This window comes from Elgaria multicarinata, chromosome 3 (genome assembly GCF_023053635.1).
Source record: "Elgaria multicarinata webbii isolate HBS135686 ecotype San Diego chromosome 3, rElgMul1.1.pri, whole genome shotgun sequence".
Taxonomy (NCBI): Eukaryota; Metazoa; Chordata; class Lepidosauria; order Squamata; family Anguidae; genus Elgaria; species Elgaria multicarinata.
This window is the reverse complement of record NC_086173.1, coordinates 77,427,697-77,449,911: the sequence shown is the minus strand read 5'-3', so window position 1 is coordinate 77,449,911 and position 22,215 is coordinate 77,427,697. Positions and strand designations below refer to the sequence as shown.

Sequence of the window (22,215 nt, the reverse complement as noted above, 5' to 3'; positions counted from 1 at the left end):
ATGATGCTTTTATTGTGCAGTCGCCCTGCCTTGTTCATGGAATTTTACAGGGGGTCCGTCTCCATCTGTGTAAACTTCCCATGCTTTCCCACAGCTTCTTCTATCTTTTTCCACTAAGGGGGTGGGGGAGAAGATAGAATAGTTGCACAATGCCTTTTGATTGTCTGGACTAGGAGCCCTTCGTCTGGAAGCAGCCTGATTTTCCAGATTTCATTTCTATAGCAGACCTGCAGGGAGAAGAATTTGTGTGAGTTTAACCTGCCTTTAGTTTGGGGACCAATTTTAAAAAACCACTGGAAGATGCCAGCCAGCCAGCAAGTACACTCTATCCCATGCCCTGCCCCTCTCTAATAGCCATCATTCCATAGCCACTGATTGCTTGTACTCATCCTCACTGGGCTGTTGTGAGGTGGAAGGTGTACTTCTGCAAACTTTGAGTTTCCCCAAACTTCCTGATACCTCCCTTTTGTGTGTGGTGAATTAGTGCTGTTTTGATTACATGAGATGCACCACACAGAGAATTGGGTTCATTGTTAATATACAATCTGTTAGTATATTAATTGCTTATAATGTTTACAAAATATCCGGAGGATCCTACAAGGCACATGAGTGTGGGTCTGACTTGTAAATTGTAAAGGAAATATGGTATGTCGTCTTTTGTCACTGACATGAACTGTTTAACATCTGTATATTACTTGATCCTCTGTTGAAATATGGTCAGGAGTTACACAAAACTCATTGGCTTTAAAACTCAAGAAAGCCAGTGTGATGTAGTGGTTAGAGTATTGGACTGAGAGTCAGGAGATCCGGGTGCTAGCTGGGGACAGCTTTGTGTGGAGCGAAACCAGCTCCTTGACCAAGGTGTTGGCCACAGGAGGGGTGCTTCTCCAGCGGTGTCTCAGTTTGGGAGCCACTTCACTCTACCTGGGCTTTCCCCAGCTGGGAAAGGCCTATGCATAGAAAAGTAGGCTCCCCAGCTGAGGCGTTGACTGGAGGATCTCCAGCCAGTGCTTCAGCCAGGGACCAGCAGCTCCAGATATCATTGTCTGATACCCATCCTTTGATGTCATCCAGCTTGCACGAGAGGGTCTGAGGGGGCAGTTTAGCTCCTGGACCCAAAAAGACTCCCTAATCCTTGCCTACAGAATGCCTGTTAACCAAAGAAGCACCTAGTCAATGTGTCCTTACACAAATGCAAACATTTTGGTCCAAGTCTCTTTGGGTGAAATCCAGTTAGTGCCTTCATTAGGGGAAGCCTCCACTGACATACATACATATATACATACATACACACCAATCTGCTCTGGAGGGGAGGAGAGGAAGGAAAATTTCTGCTTGTGCTCCCTTGTGTGTAAATCTTTGAAGCTGTAGGCCTCCATAGACTGGACTGAAATCTAGGTTGACTGAAATTGGTGCAATAAAAGGAATCAATTTGACTTCTTTGTGTCTCTTATTAGCTTTCCCCCTTTAGTACCTACAGTTTTGGCCTTAGGTCTAAAATGAAGCAAAGGGACACTAAAACATTTGGTTCACCATATGAAGACTCATCCACAGGGGATGGGCTTTATTCTCTACTGTCTGCTTGCGGGAGGATCGGCGTGTTTTTTTTTTCCTAAGGGAAAAAATCAAAGTTAAAGACACTGAAAGTGTCTTGAATTCTCAGAATATAATTATAGGAAGAGATTGAAATGCCAAGTTAACTTTTTGACAGTATTGTTCTATGTGACAAGACTGAAGTTATCTCAACAGCTAAAAACCAGAAAATAGAATTGAAATTATGATGAAGTTGCTATAAAATGGCACATTGCTCCCCCACACTAGCGATGGGGGCATTTTCCAAGCTGATCACACAAGCAATGTAAATAACAACCTCTCCCTTCATCAAGGAAGCGCAGTCTATGGGATAATTTCTAGAGGGGCTGTCATGGTAGTCCATCTTGTGGCTCCTTAAAGACTACCAATTTTATTATGGCACACTTTCATGGACTAGAATTCATTTCTTCAATGGATGAAGTTTTATCTGACCTGCAAGGATATATATACACATGGGGGAGAGTAGAAGTAAACAATGAGGTCAGAGGGAAATGATAAATTCTGTGGGGCTTACTGCGCATAGGATTGCATAGTGTGCATAGGATTGCAGCCTAAAGCTTTCTACTTCTATGAAGTTTCTTTACATAGGGCAGGGAGGGAAGTTTTTAACAATATGGTAATCTCAGGCAACACAAATCAGAATTATACCATGTCATCTAACAACCTCAATCTGTGGCAATGTGTAGAACAGTTGTAAATTGTATAAACAGGGTCAGCCCTACCATTAGGTATAGTGAAGCATCAGCCTCAGGCAGAGAATTACAGCAAGGTATTGGAGCTATTTATGCTGCTCAGCTTGCCCTGTGTCCCCAAAGTAAGATTCAACTGCCAGTCCAATCTAGTTGGCTTCCATACGTGGAATGGGTGTTGCCATCTTGTCCTTTGCTTCAGGCAGCAAAATATCCTGGGCCATCCCTGTATATAAGCAAGGGAATAAAGACGTTTGTCCACTCATGTGATTGTGCTTCTGGCTCAGCTTCTTCCTTCAGATCCCATCCCAGAGTACCTTAGGTAGGGTCATAAAGATGGCAGTCAGGGACAATTACTCTATACTTTGTGGGTGAACTCCTGGATGATCAACCCAGTTAGCTCTCTGTCTGCACCACATTGATGTCCTTTTATTTGTCTCTCTTAATTTAGTGACCCTCCTCTCTCTTTAATTCTAATACTATGAGCTGGAAATCTTATAATAAATCTAATGCCAACAAAACAGGATGTCTGCACTAACTCATTAAGCATAATTATAGTGCATCTTTCTTGCAGCTATGAAGAGAATCTCTGAACAACTTTCTTCACACAGTAATTGTCTCTCACCCCATATATATATATATATATATATATATATATATATATGGAAATTCAGACTTATTGGATCATCACCACTGCTCAGTCGAGGCAGAAAATTAGTTCTGTTTCATTGGAAGCCTTTGCTTTGCCAGAGATAGCAAAACAAAGCAAAACAAAAACCGTTACATGTAGAGGTGAAATGAATTTGGCCCCAAAACTTCTCCTCTGCAAATTTTGATTCAAATATTTACTGGATATTCTCTGGATTTTTGTCTTTGCCAATTATTTGATAACTGTATTTAATGTCCAATGATATGATTTCGATATTTGACTTTTATTTCATTTTCTGATATTAGGCAGTTGATATGCAACAATATCTGATAGACAACCTGAAATAATATTGACTTAACATTTGACTGTAGTTGGCCATTCACATGCAATTTTGACATGAAATAGTATTTCATATTTGGCAGTATTTGATAGATATCATGCATCACTTAGTATCAGCCAACTGACTGCATAGTTCCTATTTGATATTTGCAAACATTGACGTAATCAAGCCGTACTAACAAACTTTCAGATTTTACACGTCGATATATAATGTTTAAATTAGAAATTTTGCCAGATTTTGAATGCTTGTGAAGTTTCGTTTCAGCTGTAATAATCACAAGTCAAATACAATTTGGTACAACCCTACTAACGTCAGTGCATACAAATGGCAAATACAGCATTAGAAAATGTTGACAGTTACTGAGAGGGGAATGTTGCACATAAAGCAGGGGTGGGCAACATGCAGTCACCTGCAGCCCTCCCCGGGCATTTTTGTGGACCCTTCCACTCTCTTTCAACCATTGCTAAATTGGCAGCAGCGACCTGCACAAAAAGCCACCATTTTCTTTAAAATAACCCTGTGCCTTGTTGAGAAGCAGAATTGTGTTCCCAGAAGCAATTTTCCTTCCCAAGAAGACGGGTGCTCCCCGTGCACATTGTTTTAAAGGAAAATTGCTGCTTTTTGCTGCCACACCACCACCAAGTTTGGGTGGCAAAATCAGCAGCACAGCAGTGGCAATTTTGGGATGGGAGAGGTGTGGTTCTCAGTGGGTTCTGTGGTAAACTGGCCCCCAAGACCCACAGATGTTCCCCACCCTTGACATAAAGATATGCTAATACCATGTGCCCAAGCGTGTGACGTCAGATCACCAGCAAGCCTCTGATGAGTTGTGAGGGAAGCAGTGGCCATGGGTCCCCAGCCCTGAATCTGTTTCCCAGGATCTCAAAACTATTCTCCAGAGCCTAAAGTGCCCATTAATGCCATTGGAAGTTTTTATTTATCAGCTTTATTGCCATGTAGATGGGGATGGAAGAGTTAACCATCCCCCGCATGGCAATTCGGATTGGGGGGGGGGCATGCCTTCTATGGGTCTCAATGGAAGCTTTTCTTCCAAGCTTAATTGCATGAGGTGAGGGGAATTTTCCTCCAGAAATGGGGGTTAGGGAGAGAAGTATGGGAAGGGACAGTGAGAGATTGCAAATTAACTGTAATTGAAGAGGAACTATTGATTTGGGATGAACTGGAGTGGGGTGCAAATTGACAGAGGAATTTTTATTATTATTTGAGGTGATTGGATGAGAAATTAATTTGCTAGCTTTGCCTTCTGTGTAATTTAAATGAATTCCAGAAAATATTTTTAAATGTGTATATATAGATATAAATCAGTATATGCTCATTTTTATGCACATTTGTGTCCTCGGGGCCTGGGGCCTGAATCTTTTAAGTGCCTAGCGACACCCCTAGAGTAAATTAATTGGGTTCATAGGAAACCACTGAAATGACCAATTCACAGACCTTGTCCTTTCGCTATAAAATGCCCCACCCCCACCCCTTGTAGTCGTATAGCCTGCTAAACCTTGGTGGGAAATGGTCACTGATTCACAGCAGTGATTCCAAGCTATTGGAATGCATCACACTGCCTGAGGTTGAAAAGGAATGTTTGTGCAGTTTGAATTTGACTAAACAAAGGTGTGTGTGTGTGTGTGTGTGTGTGTGTGTGTGTGTGTGTGTGTGTGATTAGGGAAGTGGTAAGCACACAAGCAAGAACCAAATTAGGTCAACATTTCCCATCAACTCCGTTTAAAAACAGACTCGTGTAATTAGTTCAGGATTGGTCCTTAGTGAGACCCAAACAAGCATTAGAGACATATCCTTCTTCTCAGCTAGTGATAGCTGAACTCTCCTCATCTCAATTCGGAATTGGGTCAGCAATTACTAATGTCGTTGGAGAGCACTATGGGATGGGATTGATTCTGTTCAAGAGTTCTTTATTGACTTCTAATTCTTTGTCAATGCATACACAAGCAAAGCCACTGCAAACATTGGGAAACTTTCTGGAAACCACCCAGAAACCTCCCGGTAGCAGGGCTTAACCATGAGTGAAATGGCCATAGCACGATGACATAGCCACCAAAATGGTTGCTTCTTCCAATGGTAAATAAATTGTATAATTGAAATTGCTGAAAAGTAGACAGGGCTCAAATCCAAAGTCAGATGTGCCCATATATCTTGATTGGCATGATGACATCATCATGAATGTCACCTTTTGAACTTTAAAACCATGTGTTTGTTGGTCATGAGGCAACATGTGTGTTTGTTTATAATGACCAGTCAAACTTGTGACCATATGGATTGCTCAAAGCAAAGCTTCTGTAAATTATTCATTTCACTTTTTTAAAAAAAAATGGAGTAAATTTGAGCAATCAACTGGAGTTTCATTGACAGTAATGAGTTAAAAGTATTCAACTTCTGAGCAGCGGGAGGGGCCATAGCTCAGTGTGATAGAGCACATGCTTCACATGCAGAAGGTCCAAGTTTGATCCTCAGATTTTCCAGGTAGGGTGAGGAAAGAACCCTGGAGAGCCGCTGCCAGTCAGTGTCGACAATACTGGGCTTGATGGACCAAGGGTCTGACTTAGTATAAGGCAACTTCCTTTGTTCTTGTGTTCCTATGCAGCAAAACTGGCTGATGTCTTTGAGGGCCTAGTATGGATACAGGCTGTGAAGGTGCAAATTTGACATAAATAGTTGAAACAATACCAATTTACATTTTGAGCTACAGGAAGTATTTCAGAGCAAATCAGCTCTCCTCAAAATACATCTAGACATTACTAGATGGGTAAATGCTTATTCTAAGAACACAGTATCCACTTCAATGGGTCTACTCTGTGTAGGAGTACCATTCAATACTGCCCTAACATTGCATTTCAGTAGCATCACTTTTATCAAGAGGGCATGCTAACACTAAACTTTCCCTTCCCTTTTTATCAACATTTATCTCCCTAGCATTTCTCCTTCTTGCAATGCCTTACTCAAGTAGAACAAATACTTTGAAGTTTTGTTTTTCAGTCTGAATTTCAAACTCATTAGAAGATTGTGCTACCATCCTCTCCAGCTCAACAAGCCTCCTTCTCTGAAGGGCAGGATGTGATACAGACATCTGGTGTATGTATGAAAGTAGTGGAAAATAGAGTGGAATATTAGTACAGCCCATTTCTAGCCATGTTTATTCAGAAGTCAAATCCCATTATTCTGAAAAGTATTTACTTCCAAGAATATATGCTAGGAATTGCAGGATACTTAATTAGCTAGGGTGACCATATGACCGGATTTGCCCGGATTTGTCTGGGTTTTTGATGGCAAATCCAGGAGGGGAGGGGAAATCCGGATTTTTCCAAAGAACAGCTCTAATAGGAATTAACAAAAATGCTTATAACTCTGTCATTTTTTAAGATAAAGACATGAAACTTGGCACAATGGTAGCTCTTAGGAAGGGCTTTAGTCATACCAAATCCATTCATCCATTGATTTTTTAGGAATTTTTTAAAAATGGAGGTTTTAAAATTATTTTTAAAATCGTCATTTTTAAAGTTAAAGAGATGAAACTTTGTACCATGATAGGATTTAGGTAGAGCTTTAGCCACACCAAATTTGAAACAGATCCATTCATCCATTGATTTTTTAGGATTTTTTTTAAAAATTGAGGTTTTAAAATTATTATTTTTAAAATTGTCATTTTTAAAGCTAAAGAGATGAAACTTTGTACCATGATAGGATTTAGGTAGAGCTTTAGCCACACCAAATTTGAAACAGATACGTTCATCCATTGATTTTTTAGGATTTTTTTTAAAAAATGAGGTTTTAAAATTATTTTTAAACTGTCATTTTTAAAGATAAAGAGCTGAAAGTTGGCACCATGATAGCTTTTAGGTGGAGCTTTAGCCATACCAAATTTGAAACAGATCTGGGGCCAGCAGCAAACCCTGTTAACAACAACAGCAGCTTGCAATGAGTGAAGATACAGTCAGAAAAGGTATTTGAGGGAAGGGGAGAATGTAACACACAGAGTATAGCAAAAGCTTCAAAGTACAGCAAAACCTACAAAAGTAGGAATGAGTGAAGTTAATTTCAGATACATTGAATCTCTCACTTGTTCTTTATTTCAGTGATTTTAACATTAAGATGTTATGTAGAACAGATTTGTCTTAAATGTGTGCTGTAAAATCAGACATGTGACGAAGGCTATGTTCAGGTGGGCACGCCCCCTAGGTGCTGGACACGCCCCCTTGGGGGTGACCATGCTGTCCTCCTTTTTGGTTTCCAAAATATGGTCACCCTAAATTAGCTATTATTATTTGCATTCCAATAGTTCTTGACATTGCACTATGAGAATTGATACATACTTAGCAACTGATTTTGATCTGGTTCACAGTATCACAGGTGTGTTCTTCAAGAAAGTTTCTGCCTCCAGGACTTTTCAGAGGGTGTGTTGCAAAGACTGTCTCTTTTGGGTCCTCAGGTGACCAGGAACCAGTAGATCAAAGAGCTTTTTCACATTTTACTTTTCGTATGGATGCAATTTTATTTATTTATTTATTTATTTATTTATTTATTTAAAAACCATTTTAGCCTGTATGCAATGATCGGGGACCCAAGATTGGCTGCTTTTTCTTTTTCAGTGTATGTTCAGTACAAAACCCAGGTTTGGGCTGCATAATGTGTGTATAGCCCTTAGAGAGCGTGAGCAAATTGTTCTTTGGGAAGTCCATATCTAACCCATTTTAAAAGTCATCTAAACTAGCAGCCATGCCAGTTCCTGTGACAGTGAACTAGCTATTATCATGTGAAACATTAGCTCATTTGTGGCCTTCCAGATGTTTTAGCCTACAACTCTCATCAGCGTAGCCAATGGTGAGAAATGTTTGGAGCTGTAGGCCAAAACATCTGGAAGACCACCATTGCCCACCCTCGCTTAAGTCCCTTCTCAGCCTACTGCTCATCAGTTTCTTTGGATGAGCCCAAATCCTAATATTATGAGAGATGGAGAAAAATCTCTCTTGTCATTCTCCCAAACCATTCATATATTTTTTAACCTCTGTCATGGCTTCCCTTAATTGTCTCTTTTTTTTTCTAAATAGAAAAAGGTTTTCCTAAATTTGTCTTTAGATACTCTTAATGGAGCCATCTTGTGTGCCAAGTCTCCTCTTCAATCTGCCAGACTTTATACGCGTATTTACACAGGCTCTGTCTAGTATAATTCATGCAAGAGAACCAATCCCATTATTAAAAGTGGCATCACAGTTATTAGGGAATCCATTCACAGCCTCCGCTACCTAGCACAAGGACTGTAATAAAAGGGTTCTAGTGACAAACTTACATTGTATGTGCAGATGCAACCAACTGCTAAAAAGTATTTTATTTTACCAGAACTTCCATTTTATTATACCAGTACTCTATGCTATTCCATGTCTGCCTCCCACAATCCTAGATATTTTGGACTATAACTCAGCATTCCTGGCCATTGGCCATGCTGGCTGGCACTGATGGAAGTTTAAGTCCAAAACATCTGGAGGGCATCATATTGGGAAAAGTGGCTCTATGTGTTACACATGACTGAAGAAGCCCTTCTTTTGAGACTGCCACCTTGAGAGGTGTATTTGGTAGCAATGTAAAAGGGCCTTCTCAGTGGCTGCTCCCAGATGGTGGGACTGCCTGCCGAGGCAGGCTAGGCTGACTCCGTGTCTGCTGCCCTTCTGCCGGGAGACAAAGGCTGCTATATTCAAGTAGGCTTTGGGGGCATAAGCAGGTCTGTTGGGTTGGAGGCTGTTTTAATTCTGTTACTGTTGGGCGCTTTCAATTGTGTTTAATGTATTTGCTTTATTATTGTTTTTATCAAGTTTTATTAATGATTGTAAGCCACCTTGAAAGCCATTTCTGGCAGGGTACAACTCAAATAAATAAATAATAGTTGCAGCAAAATTCTACCCGCTGCTCTGAAAGAAACCGCTCCAGGACGGGGGAATTTCAACTAAGGGGTGAGGGGTGCTTATTCCTTTCCCCACTGCTTCATTTCCTCACTTCGACACTTCCCCACATGGCCAGCCATTTACCTGCACAGACGTGTTTCTCAAATCCCCAAAGGGGTGGGGGAAGAAACAATTTGAGGAGGGCATGTTGCAACAGAAAAGTGGGCAAGTGGGGAAAGGGTTAAGTACTGCCTCTCTCCACCACCCCATCCCAATGCCACTCTTTTTTAGAAGCCATCTGTGACAGTTTTATTACACGCACGGCAGCAATGAATTGCAGAATTCTAATCAACGTTAGAGAGGATGAGGTGGCAGTGTGCTGGCGAGGGAAATTGAAATCAGGCTTCCTGCGAAGTTCCAAGAAGCCTTCACTAGTTCCATTTCTGAGATGCTGCTGCCTGAATCTTATATAACTTTGTGTATAAATCTTATATACAAAGCAAGAAATGGAAGTACTGTTCTACCGAAAACAACACGAAACAGTACCAGTAACAGATTGGAAAGATCACTGTAGGATCAGAGAGAAAAATGCTGTTTAAAAATCTAAACGTTACCAAACTGGAGCAAACCGTTTAGCAAGGGGTCTCTTCTTTTAAAATGGGTGAGGTAGGAAAAAAAGGATTTGGCCCAAGCAAAATCACAGCATGTACTTGGAACTCTGGGTTAGGAATGCGGTGCATCATTATCCCAGGAACCCTTTCTGAATAAGTGAAACGTAGCTAACTTGATTAAGAGCATTTTCAGACGGGGGGCGGGGGGATCACGTTTCCCTACTGTCGCTTTACCTTCTACTTCCATCCCACAATAGGGATGAACAGCTTCCTCTTTCTTCACACGAGGAAGAAAGAGGAAGCAAGCAATGACCACGTGGCCCATTCAGAGGGCATTTTTGTAGTGAAGCTCCTCTAAAACCTCCAAGGAAGTATAGGTAGAAATTAGCAAAATCTCTTTTTGTCTGTAGTCGTACAGCATCTCAAACACTTTTTTGGTTTTTGTTTTATTTGTATGCTACACTGAACACAATCCAAAAGCTAATCTTGCTTCAGGTCGGCACTTACGAATGCCTTGTTGTTGTGGATTAAAGCCTGTCATGTTTTAGTCCTTTTTATATCCAGATTTGCATGTAAAATGAATTGGTTCAAGCTTTTACATGATATGTTACTAAATTTTTAAAGCTCTGCCGGTTTTTGTATGCTTCAAAAGCTGAAGCATCAGGCTATTTTCATTATATGCAGGCTCAAAAGTGATCAGCATAATTCCCTTTATTTCCAGTGTGCAAGGTGTGAGTGCCAATGCTTATGGAGACAAAATGGCACCACCCACACAAAAGGGTGAGGTGTCATGTGCTTGGGGAAATCCCAGGTGTTGAAAAAACAACAACACTTTATTACATCCATTCTGTCTGTGTTTCATGAATTGTCAGGCATCTTTTGTTCCATCATCCACTTTTTAATGGAATTGGATTTTTTTTTTTAGGGATGTTCAAGAATTTCATTCCACTTGCACTAATGTGCATTAGCATTAATTCGCACTTGAACTATTGCACTCTTGTCCTCATGCGGCCTTCTCCTTATGCCAAATCCCCTTCTAATATGAAAAAACAGTCTGCAAGTCCACAGAATTCACATGACTTGGAAAAAGCCAGTCCATTGAAAAAATTGCAGGTCAGATTCATAGATATCTGAACTCATTTGAATCCTCTGCAGATTTCTCCAACATCCCTAACTGGTATCTTATGAATTTGTCTGGAGTGGATGTTCTACAGATGGAATCATAGAATAGTAGAGTTGGGAGGGGCCTATAAGGCCATCAAATCCAACCCCCTGCTCAATGCAGGAATTCACCTTAAAGGATACCTGACAGATGATTGACCAGCTGCCTCTTGAAGGCCTCTAGTGTGGGAGAGCCCACAACCTCCCTAGGTCATTGGTTCTATTGTCATACTGCTCTAACAAGGTATTTCCTGATGTCCAGCTGGAATCTGGCTTCCTGTAATTTGAGCCCATTATTCCATGTTCTGCACTGTGGGATGATTGAGAAGAGGTCCTGGCCCTCCTCTGTGTGACAACCTCTCAAGAGTGCTATCATGTCTAGGGTGACCATATTTTGGAAACCCAAAAGAAGGACAACATGGCCGCCCCAAGGGGGCATGCCCACGAACATGTCCAGCCCCCAAAGGGGCATGCTCACCAACATGCCCAGCCCCCAAGGGGGCGTGCCCACCCAAACATGGCCTTGATAAACATTACTTTTACTAAAAAAAAACCCACCACGAGCAAGAAAAGAGAGCTAAATAATGATGATAATGATGATAATAATAATAATGGCAACCCTGTTAAATTTTTTAAAGGGTTTGAAGAAGGATGAACAATTATCAACAATTTTTAGAAAATATACGTCATGCGAATTATATCAAATTTTATAATAATAATAATAACAATAATATAATTTAATTGGAATAGCACCTCCAAATCATTATTTAATAGGAATAGCACCTCCAAATCATCCCCCCAACTCACAGAAAACTACACACACACACACACACACACTGCAAGCATGCACATGCATCCTTTCACTCAAAGCAAGGCATCCTATTCAGACATCAATACACAGACACTGCCAACGGAAACACGCACACACATCCATTCATAGTCAAACAACCAGGCATCCCATAAAGACATCAATACACACAGAGAGAGACACTGCCAACACACACACACACACACACATCCATTCATAGTCAAACAACCAGGCATCCCATTCAGACATCAATACACACACACCCATACACTCTCTCTCTTACACACAGACACACACACACACACACACACACACCTTTGTCTTACCTTCTACTTGCTTCTTCTTCCTCCTCTTCTCTTTCTTCCTCCTCTTCTTCTTACTGTGCACTGGGGGTGGGGGCTGGAGGACTCATTCCCAGAAGTGCGGGAATGTGGCTCCCAGCCCATTGCCTTGCATCGATCTGGGGCTCTCCTTGGTCGCTGCGGTGACATCACGGCAGTGACCAAGAAGAGTCCTGGATGTAAGCTTGGGCAGGCCTTAAATCGTGCATTCCCGAGACGCACAGTTTAAGGCCCACCCATGCTTTCATCCAGGACTCTCCTTGGATGAAAGCATGGGCAGGCTTTAAACCGCGCGTCTCGGGAACGTGCAGTTTAAGGCCCACCCAAGCTTACATCCGGGGTTCTCCTTGGTTGCCACGGTGATGTCATGGCGGCGACCAAAGAGAAGCCTGGATGTAAGCTTGGGCAGGCCTTAAACCATCAGTTCCCGAGATGCATGTTTTAAAACCAGCCCACGTGTCCATCCGGGGCTCTCCCTGGTCGACATCACCACGGCAACCAGGAAGAGCTTCAGATGGAAGCATGGGCAAGGCTTAAACAGACACGTTTCCGCGTTTCAGAAATGCGCTGTTGAAGGTCCTCCAGGCTTTTATCTGGGCCTCTCCTTGGTCGCTGCGTGACATCGACCAAGGAGAGCCCTGGATAGAAGCCTGGAGGGCCTTCAACAGGTTCCCCCCCCCCCAAAAGCAGTTTTTCCCTGACATGGTTTGCCTCCCCCCCATGTCCAACATGTCCAGTTAAAACGGGACGTATGGTCACCCTAATCATGTCTTGTCTCGGTCTCAAGGCTAAACATGCCCAGTTGTTTCAATCTCTCCTCATAGGGCTTTGTTTCCAGACCCCTGATTATTCCTGTTGCCCTCCTGTGAACCCCTCTCCGTGGCCTCACCTAACCTAAAAGGAAGAAGTTGAAGGGGCTACAAGCTGCTTTACATCCCATAAAGAAAAAATGGTGAAGATCCAGAGGGCCTGATATTGCCACTTTCCTGCCTCCTCTGCAGATGGCAGCAGTGTGTTTGTAGTAGCACTAGTGCTGCCGGGCTGCTATTCATTCTCTGGGGTATCAGTGCACAACCATTCCTGAGAAATGATACCAGTTAAAAATGCCATTAGATAGTCCCAGTGTTGACAAACCCACAGTGTGAAGCAAATTGAATAATATACACATGAGTTATCTTTCTAACATTCATTATTTCTACCAGTCTGTACGTTTGCTCTGCACATAACTAGGACAGGGATACATTCACATGATAAGAATAACATTTATTTAGGTACGTAGCATTTTTTTCAATAACAATAACTATGTAGCACTGATGTATATCAGGACTGCAGAACCTCAGGCTCGGGGGCCAAATCCAGCCCTCCTGGGGTCCCCATACGGTCACACCGCATCTCCCTCCCCCCCCCCCACTTTTTCCAACCACCAATCGTTTGGTAGTTACTCACTTTTTGTTGACTTTTCCCCCATTCTAAAAGGTTCAGATCCCTCTCTTAAGGCTTAAATAGTGGCAGTAAGAGCTTTTCATTAAAATATGCTAGTGTTTTTGGGATTTGGAGACGTGACCCTTTTGCCTTTGACCCCATCCACCACTAGAATGTGGTCCCCTCGAGCTTCTCCAAAATGGAATTTGGGCCTTGACCTGAAAGAAGTTCAATACCTCTAATGTATACTGCAATTTCACAACACTGTAATAATAATATTAACATTGATCATAATACTAATAAGACAGGTAGGCAACACGGTTTGCAGGTGGTCTGCACTGCCATGCCACTGAAATTCATGGCAGGGGAAAAAAAACACCATTGGGGGGGGGGGGGACGACAAACCAGTACAATGCAATTAAATTTTAGCATTTTGTACCAGTGTGCTGCTGGGTGTTTTGGCCGCCACCACTGAATTCAGCAGCACAGTGGCAGCAGTGGCAGCAGTGGCAGGAGTACAACTTGTGGGCTGTATGGGATTCAAAAGTGGTCCCTAGCAATTTTGAGCTAGATGGACCAAGGTTTTGGCTCAGTATGAGCCAGCCGCACTCACAGCTTGTATGGCGATGCCAAATGCATCATTTTACAGCTTTATTTTTATAAAACTTTTTAATTGCAGTGATTCCCAAGGTGGGGGAGGCAGTAGTTAAAATTACAAAAGATGCCCCAAAATATCCATCAAATCAACAGGTAACATGTTATCAAAAAAACTATACAGTTATACTGAAACAACCAACACAAACCCTTTATACCAGGCTGCATACTTGTGAAATGCATCAGATTCAAAGTTTGCTAGGCATATTTGGTTTCATTCTGCACAATGCCACATTTTCCAAGAACTGTTATTTTTAAACAAAAACCTGTGCTCTCAGCTTCAGTTTTGACAGGCTGTGTTAGTTCTGGATGGTAGGAGGGCAATTTGGAAACAGTGAATCACTGTGTGAGCAGTTTAGAAATATTTAAAGGGAGAAATAATCAGATGTTATTTTTTTAAAAAAAACCAGTTTGATTCATCTTCATCCATTTTCAACATCAATACTCCATCTCTCCAACAAGTACCTTTGTGAGTGGCGATAATTTTGGGCTCATTGAAACCATAGTTGCCAATGGTCAGAGCAAGGTGCTCAAAAGCAGAGGTGGGCAGATAGCACATTTGAATCTGCTGCTAGGCCTCTGTCTGATTTGCCATAGATCAGCAAGGACTCCCAACTTCTAATTGTTTAATAATAACAGTAACATCATAACTGTTCCCTGCTGCCCTATTATGCAGCTGAAATGTAGAAAGCTTGGGAGTAACTAGGAGTGGATTTTGGGGTGGAAGGACTGTGAATTCCATTCTGTTCTGGTACTCAGAACAAATTCCTCATCTCAGGATTCTTTACTGCCTCCAGTAGCAGAGGCAGTAAGCCTCCATACCAGTTACAGACACTCTTGGATGAGACTGATTATCTGGATCCATTTTAGTTGGGCTTCAGGCCTGGTTTTGGCACGGAAACAGTCTTGGTATGATGACCTATGTCGGGAGAAAGACAGGAGAGGGAGTGTGACTCCGTTGATTCTCCTCGACCTCTCAGCGGCTTCCGATACCATTGACCATGGTATTTTTCTGGGACGACTTGCTGAGCTGGGAGTGGGAGGTACTGCTTTGCAGTGGTTCCGCTCCTATTTGGCGGGTCAGATACAGAAGATAGTGCTTGGGGAACATTATTCGGCACCATGGACTCTCAAGTATGGGGTCCCGCAGGGCTCGGTTTTGTCCCCCATGTTGTTTAACATTTACATGAAGCTGCTGGGTGTGGTCATCCAGAGCTTTGAAGTGTGCTGTCATCAGTATGCTGATGACATGCAGCTCTATTTCTCCTTTTCATCTTCAGCAGGAGAGGCTGTGGATGTGTTGAACCAGTGCCTGGCTGCGACAATGGACTGGATGAGGGCTAATAAACTGAAACTCAATCCAGACAAGACTGAGATGCTGTTAGTAGGTGATTCTGCTGACAGGATGGGGGGTGTTCTACCGGTACTGGGTGGGATTGCACTCACCCTGAAGGAACAGGTTCGTAGTTTGGGGGTTCTTTTAGATCCATCATTGTCACTTGAGGCTCAGGTGACCTCAGTGGCACGGAGTGCCTTCTACAAACTCCGGTTGGTGGCCCAGCTACGCCCCTATCTGGACAGGGATAACCTGGCTTCAGTTGTCCATGCTCTGGTAACCTCCAAGTTAGATTACTGCAATCCACTCTACGTAGGGCTGCCTTTGAAGACGGTTCGGAGGCTGCAGCTGGTGCAAAATGCAGCGGCCAGATTGATTTCGGGAACCAGAAGGTTCAACCATTTAACACCTGCTCTGGTCCGCTTGCACTGGCTGCCTGTATGTTTCAGAGCCCAATTCAAGGTGCTGGTTTTTATAAAGCCTTACACGGCTTGGGACCACAATACCTGATAGAACGCAATGTGAATATACCCGGTCACTACGTTCAACATCTAAGGTCCTCCTCCGGGTGCCTACTCCGAGAGAGACTCGGAGTGTGGCAACGAGGGACAGGGCCTTTTCGGTGGTGGCCCCCAGACTATGGAATGATCTCCCTGATGAGGCTCGTCTGGTGCCAATGCTGCTATCTTTTTGGCGCCAGGTTAAGACTTTCCTCTTTGCCCAGGCATATGGCAGCACATCTTAATCACCCACGTTTATTTTTTTAATGGCTTTTAATGCTTTATGTGTGTATGTTCTGTGTTTTAAAATTTTAAATTTTGTATACTTGTTTTTATCTCAATTTTAGAATTTCTGTAAACCGCCCAGAGAGCTTTGGCTATGGGGGCGCTATATAAGTGTAATAAATAAATACACCAGTCGCTGGGGAACATGGGCGGGAGGGTACTATTGCACTCTTGGTTCCTGGTCAACAGCTGGTTGGCCACTGTATGAACAGAACGCTGGACTAGATGGACCCTTGGTCTGCAAAGCTCTTATATTCTTATGTTTTTAATTCTAAGTGTACATCAGGAGTGAGGAACATGGGGCCCTCCAGATGTTGTTGGATTGCAACTCCCATCAGGCCTAGGTAGCTTAGGCAATGGTGAGGGATGATGGAAGTTGCATTCTAGCATCTGGAAGGCCATTCATTCTCCATCCCTGGTGTGTGTCTTTTGCACTGGGTTATAATTGGTGGATATCAGGATTCTATTAAGAAACAAAATATAACCTGCAAGTCTAAGTCTGCTGTAAACCCAGAGTGAGGAGAAAGTAGATGTCCAGATGTTTGGAACCAACTCCCAGAAGCCCCCACCAGTATAGCTTATACACGTGTGGGTTCTATGAGCTTCATTAGAATAAACTTGTTGTTGTTGTTTATTCGTTCAGTCGTTTCCGACTCTTCGTGACTTCATGGACCAGCCCACACCAGAGCTTTCTGTCGGCCGTTGCCACCCTCAGCTCCCCCAAGGTCAAGTCTGTCACCTAGAATAAACTATATATCTTGAACAAAATATGTCTTTAGTAAACATCAATTTACAGAGATATGCCACAAATTGCCCTTCTATGTGCAAACAAAAAAATATGGATCTCTTGTGGTTCTTTATCTCCAGGTGCTGAGTATTTTGGAAGTCCCTTTTGTAGATTTTTCTTAACTTTAATTTCCCAGGGCAAGCCCCGCTCAGTAACTCAACATTGTAGTTCAAAGTATTAGCCCTGCAATAATATAATTAGGACAAATATCAAGGATGCAAAAAAATGATTCCATATCTCCTTGAAATTCCACTGTACACAATTAACAGTTCAATTTACCTTATACAAGGTGATAAGAGCCCATAATTAAACAGCAACTCTTCTAACATTCAGCTTTCAGCAGAACAACTGGTTCTCTCTTTCTGTAGCTGTTTCTTCTCTAGCCCTCCCTCAGAGTGAGAGCCCCGCCCAAGGGACTGGGAGTTGAAGTCCAAAACATCTGGAGATCTACGTTCTGCCCACCCTTGCTGCAGATCACAAGCAATTGCTCAGGAAACAGAAATGTCCTGTCCAGTACATCTTTGCTTCAGGAAATACCAGTGTTCCTGCAATAATCATAATATATGGAGTTGCCATAAGGCTGCAATTCTGTTTGTACTTCCTTGGGAGTAAACCTCCCGGAATTCAGGAGTGCTTACTTCCAGTCAAGTATGCATGCACGGGATCAGACTGAACATTGGATTTCTTCTTGAGGGGACTCCTTTGTTACACAGCATTCCATTTTCCTTGCATGCTTTTGGGGTTCTCTGACTGGTTTAGCTTTCCTGATGCTATAAAACATGTTGCTTCCCTGCCAACAGCAACTGTATACGGAAAATAGGATTTCTCCTCTCAAGCTGCAAAATGCAAGGAAGGTGAGGGTTAAGTGCGAGGGCTTCGGAAATTAAAGATGCTATAAAAAGCAGGAGGCATTCACATCTGCTGTCTTTGGCATGAACAGTTAATATCAATCTGATCTCTAAAACATAGGAGGTGGAAAGTTTGGCATTTGTAGAGCCAACAATATTTTTAGGTTATGCCACTCCTGAGCTCCAAATGTCTTTTAAAAGCATAGGGCATGAGTTGTATTTTAAGATGGATCAGGAATCCACAGGTGGGGAAAATTGGGACAACCCCTTTAGAGAGAAGGAAAAGCTGGGCCAGTTACAGTCTCTAAGTCCTGTAGAACTTTCTGCTTGGAAAGAAAGAAGGGAGTGTGCTTTGATCCTGCTGCTGCTCATCTAGACTGTTTTGGGTGGATCTGTGCCTGGGAAGGAGCAGCCTGGGCTCAGATGCCAATGTCAATTAGCAGCTAGAGAACTGGGTGGCTTCCACGCTATCCAGGGCTGGCCTCAAGGGTAGACATGGTTGGGTCCACGGACAAAAGCCTCCTTGCAATTGCTCCTCCTCTTCACCATAGCAACTTACTATGGAGGTGCAGGGAACGCTTATCAAATTTGCGGATGACACCAAATTGGGTGGGAGAGCTAATATCCTGGAAGATAGAAGCAAACTTCAAAGTGAACTTGATGGGCTGGAGTGCTGGGCTGAAAACAACGGAATGAAATGTAATAGGGATAAATGCCACATTCTACACCTAGGAAAAAGAAACCAAAGGCACAGTTACAATATGGGGGGTACTTGGCTCAGCAATACTACAAGCGAGAAGGATCTTGGAATTGTTGTAGATCACAAGCTGAATATGAGCCAGCCACAGTGTGATGTGGCTGCAAAAAAAGAAAATGCTATTCTGGGCTGCATTAATAGAAGAATAGCTTCCAAATCATGCAAGGTACTAGTTCCCCTCTATTCAGCACTGGTTAGGCCTCATTTTGAGTATTGCATCCAGTTCTGGGCACAACACCGCAAGAAGGATGCAGACAAGCTGGAGTGTGTTCAGAGGAGGGCAACAGGGATGATCAGGGGTCTGGAAACAAAGCCCTATGAGGAGAGACTGAAAGAACTAGGCATGTTTAGCATGTAGAAGAGACGATTGAGGGGAGGCATAATAGCACTCTTCAAATACTTGAAAGTAGTCAATTCAGTATTTGATTGACACAGCCCATGCCCCTCTCCCCACCCTCACTTCTCCCTCACTCATCGCACAGTGCAAGACATGGAATAATGGGCTCTAGTTACAGGAAGCCAGATTCCAGGTGGACATCCTGTTAGAGCAGTACAACAATGAAACCAATTACCTAGGGAGGTTGTGGGCACTCCCACATTAGAGGCCTTCAAGAGGCAGCTGGACAACCATCTGTCAGGGTTGCTTTAAGGTGGATTCCTACATTGAGCAGGGGGTTGGATCAAGAAGAGATCCTGGCCCTCCTCTGTTCTACTGACTGGGCTAGAGTGGCAGCTGCTGCTTTGGCCACTCTTGCCTGGGAACTCTATAGCCAGCCAAGATTTTGCACTCAACCTTGCAAAATAGACAACTGAGCCAGACAGGCAACACGCTAACCAATGGTTTTGCAGATAGTCAGCTCTGCAGAGCATTGCATTTCTCCGTTGGTTATTTTGGTGAAGTAGTTAACCATGGGGTAGTTTTTGCCTAATAGACAACACAATAACCAATGGCTGACTATTTAACTAACAACTGACTACTTAAACCACCCTTGGCTATTGTGTTGTCTGAACTGAGCCAACACGTCTAATCCTCTTTATAGACAGAAAGTGGTGCGTGATGGTTGGTACCTTCCAGGCAGCACTTCCATCTTTGTAGCTAGCTTATATTTCAATCCACATTTTCAGGTTCCATCTAGAACACCTTTGCATATGATGCATGTAATGGAAGGGGCAACGTGCCATTTACTTTCAAGAGGAACACCAGAAGAGCTCCTACGCTGCCCAATGTCTCCATCCCCCTGTGTCCTTTAGTCACTCTGGCACTAGCAACCTCATTTTCTGAATGAACGCAGGTACTTGTACAACCTGCGTGATGCACCAAGGGAGGCCTCCCCTTGGAGCCACTGCGTAGCTGTGAACACCACCCTTCTGTTTATCTCCACTATGCTTCTTCGGGAGGGGAGAGGGGATGCGTGGCTGCTCTGAGATTATCGCTGCGTCAGGGACAGTGAACCCAATGTAGGCTCTCTGGGTTTGCTCCAGCAGTCTAAATGATCTGGCCTATCATATATTAAATTGGAATTTTTGGAGTGGATAAAATAGGATTCAGTTCAGTAAAGTGGATATTGTAACCCGACAGTCATTTTATCACAGAGACTGGCAAAAAACAACCTGTACATTTGTGGGCAGGGGGCGGGGAGAAAAAAAGAGGCAGATCCCTCTATTCTCCTAATTTTTGCAAAGAAATTCACCACAGTTTATTTTTATAGTGAATAACAGCAATGCCCTTATGAAATATAAAGCATACTTTGGTTTGATACATAAACAACAATCTGGGACTGAAAAATGGGTTCAAATTCAAATTTTCCTGAGACATTTAATCTAAGACACAGCACGAATGTAGTAGTATACAACAAAGGAAGCTGCCTTATACTGAGTCAGACCATGAGTCCATCTAGCCCAGTATTGTTGACTCTGACTGGCAGTGGCTCTCCAGGGTTTCAGGCAGGATTTTTTCCTTGCCCGACGTGGAGAAACCTGGGACCTTCTGCATGCACAGCATGTGCTCTATCACACCGAGCCAGCCTTCTGTGCCAGTGACAGGTTGGCATTTCCTGGAAAGGAAGGCCGATATGGTCATCCCTTTCCTACTTGGCAAGCGTAAGTCCTGCCGCAGTGCAAGTCACTGCTAGCACTCCTGTGACAAATGCCACTCTGGGTCGGATCAGGCCACCGAGGCAGTGCCAAGACTTTTGTTGCTGTCTTCCAAATATCCCTGGCCAAAAAGAGGGCTCGGATTCAAATCTGGAATCCCCACTCACCGGAGCTGCCCCATTCACTTCAATGGAGGAGAAAGTTCCATAATAAACGAGAAGGCACCAGGCAGAGAGCTGCTAATCCTGTGCAGTAAATGGGGAGGCCTGCATGTACTAAAGCATGTATGCAGTTTATGAATCAGGGTGTATGCCTGAAACAAGAAATGTGCAAAGCCTCCAATGAAACAACTCAAGTACTTCCACTTTCAGTTACAAAACATTTCTAGCTCATGCCAAGTGAGAAGGATGTGCCAGTGCTTGATGAAAGGCTCTGAAGCCAAGAGGGATTGGGTGGGGATTGCAATGACCAGTGTTACACCCTCACACACATCCCTCTCAGTGTAAGGTGACCATATGGAAAGGAGGACATGGCTCCTTTATCTTTAACAGTTGTATGGAAAAGGGAATTTCAGCAGGGGTCATTTGTATGCATGCAGCCCCTTTTGAAAGTCTCTCTTCGTCACAACAGTTAAAGCTTCAGGAGCCCTGCCCTCTTGACCAGATACAAAAGAGGGCAGGGCTCCTGCAGCTTAAACTGTTGTGACGAAGAGGGAATATCACTAAGTGCTGCATGCATACAAATGACTCCTGCTGAAATTCCCTTTTCTATACAACTGTTAAGGAAACAGGAGCCCTGTCCTCCTTTCCATATGGCCCTATCTCAGTGATTCTTATCTTATTCCCTTTATCTCTGCAGGTACCTGTTACATCCCACACCTTCCTCTCCCTGTCATCCCTCTTGGCCTTCATCATTTCATTGTTTGTTCAATACATGGGGGGAATCAAATATTGAAAGCATAATTCAGTCAAAGTCTGGCATTTCAGACAATTAATTATTCTACCGAAAATCAATGGGATTAAAGCTGCAATCCAATACCCACTTACTTTGGAGTAAGTCCCATTGCATTCAGTGGGGCTTAATTCTGTGTAGATATGCATAGAAATGTACTGTTAAATTTGCTTATGGCATAACCTTGTGTTTATTTAGACAGAAGTCTTGCTGGCTGGGGAATGCTAGGAGTTGTAGGACTTTTTTCTGTCTAAACATGCATAGGATAGCACCCTTAATGTTAACCAGAAAGCTCAGATTGCACTCTCAGAATACTTCCATGGGAGTGACTGCTTCCATTGCTTGCTATGCTGCTGTCACACATAGATTTGAAGTTAAAAACATCGCTGCTTATAAAGCACTACCAAAAATGCCTACTTCTAGTTCTAATTCTTGTATAAAAATAACAGAGTATTTAAAACTAAATAGCAAAAATCCAAACAA

At 43.0% G+C, this 22,215-nt stretch overlaps 1 protein-coding gene across 2 annotated transcripts in view; it reads left to right on the top strand.

The window, feature by feature from the left end:
• Positions 1 to 22,215, top strand: part of SH3RF2 (SH3 domain containing ring finger 2) — a 98,149-nt gene that overhangs the window by 19,626 nt on the left and 56,308 nt on the right. The window lies entirely within an intron of this gene.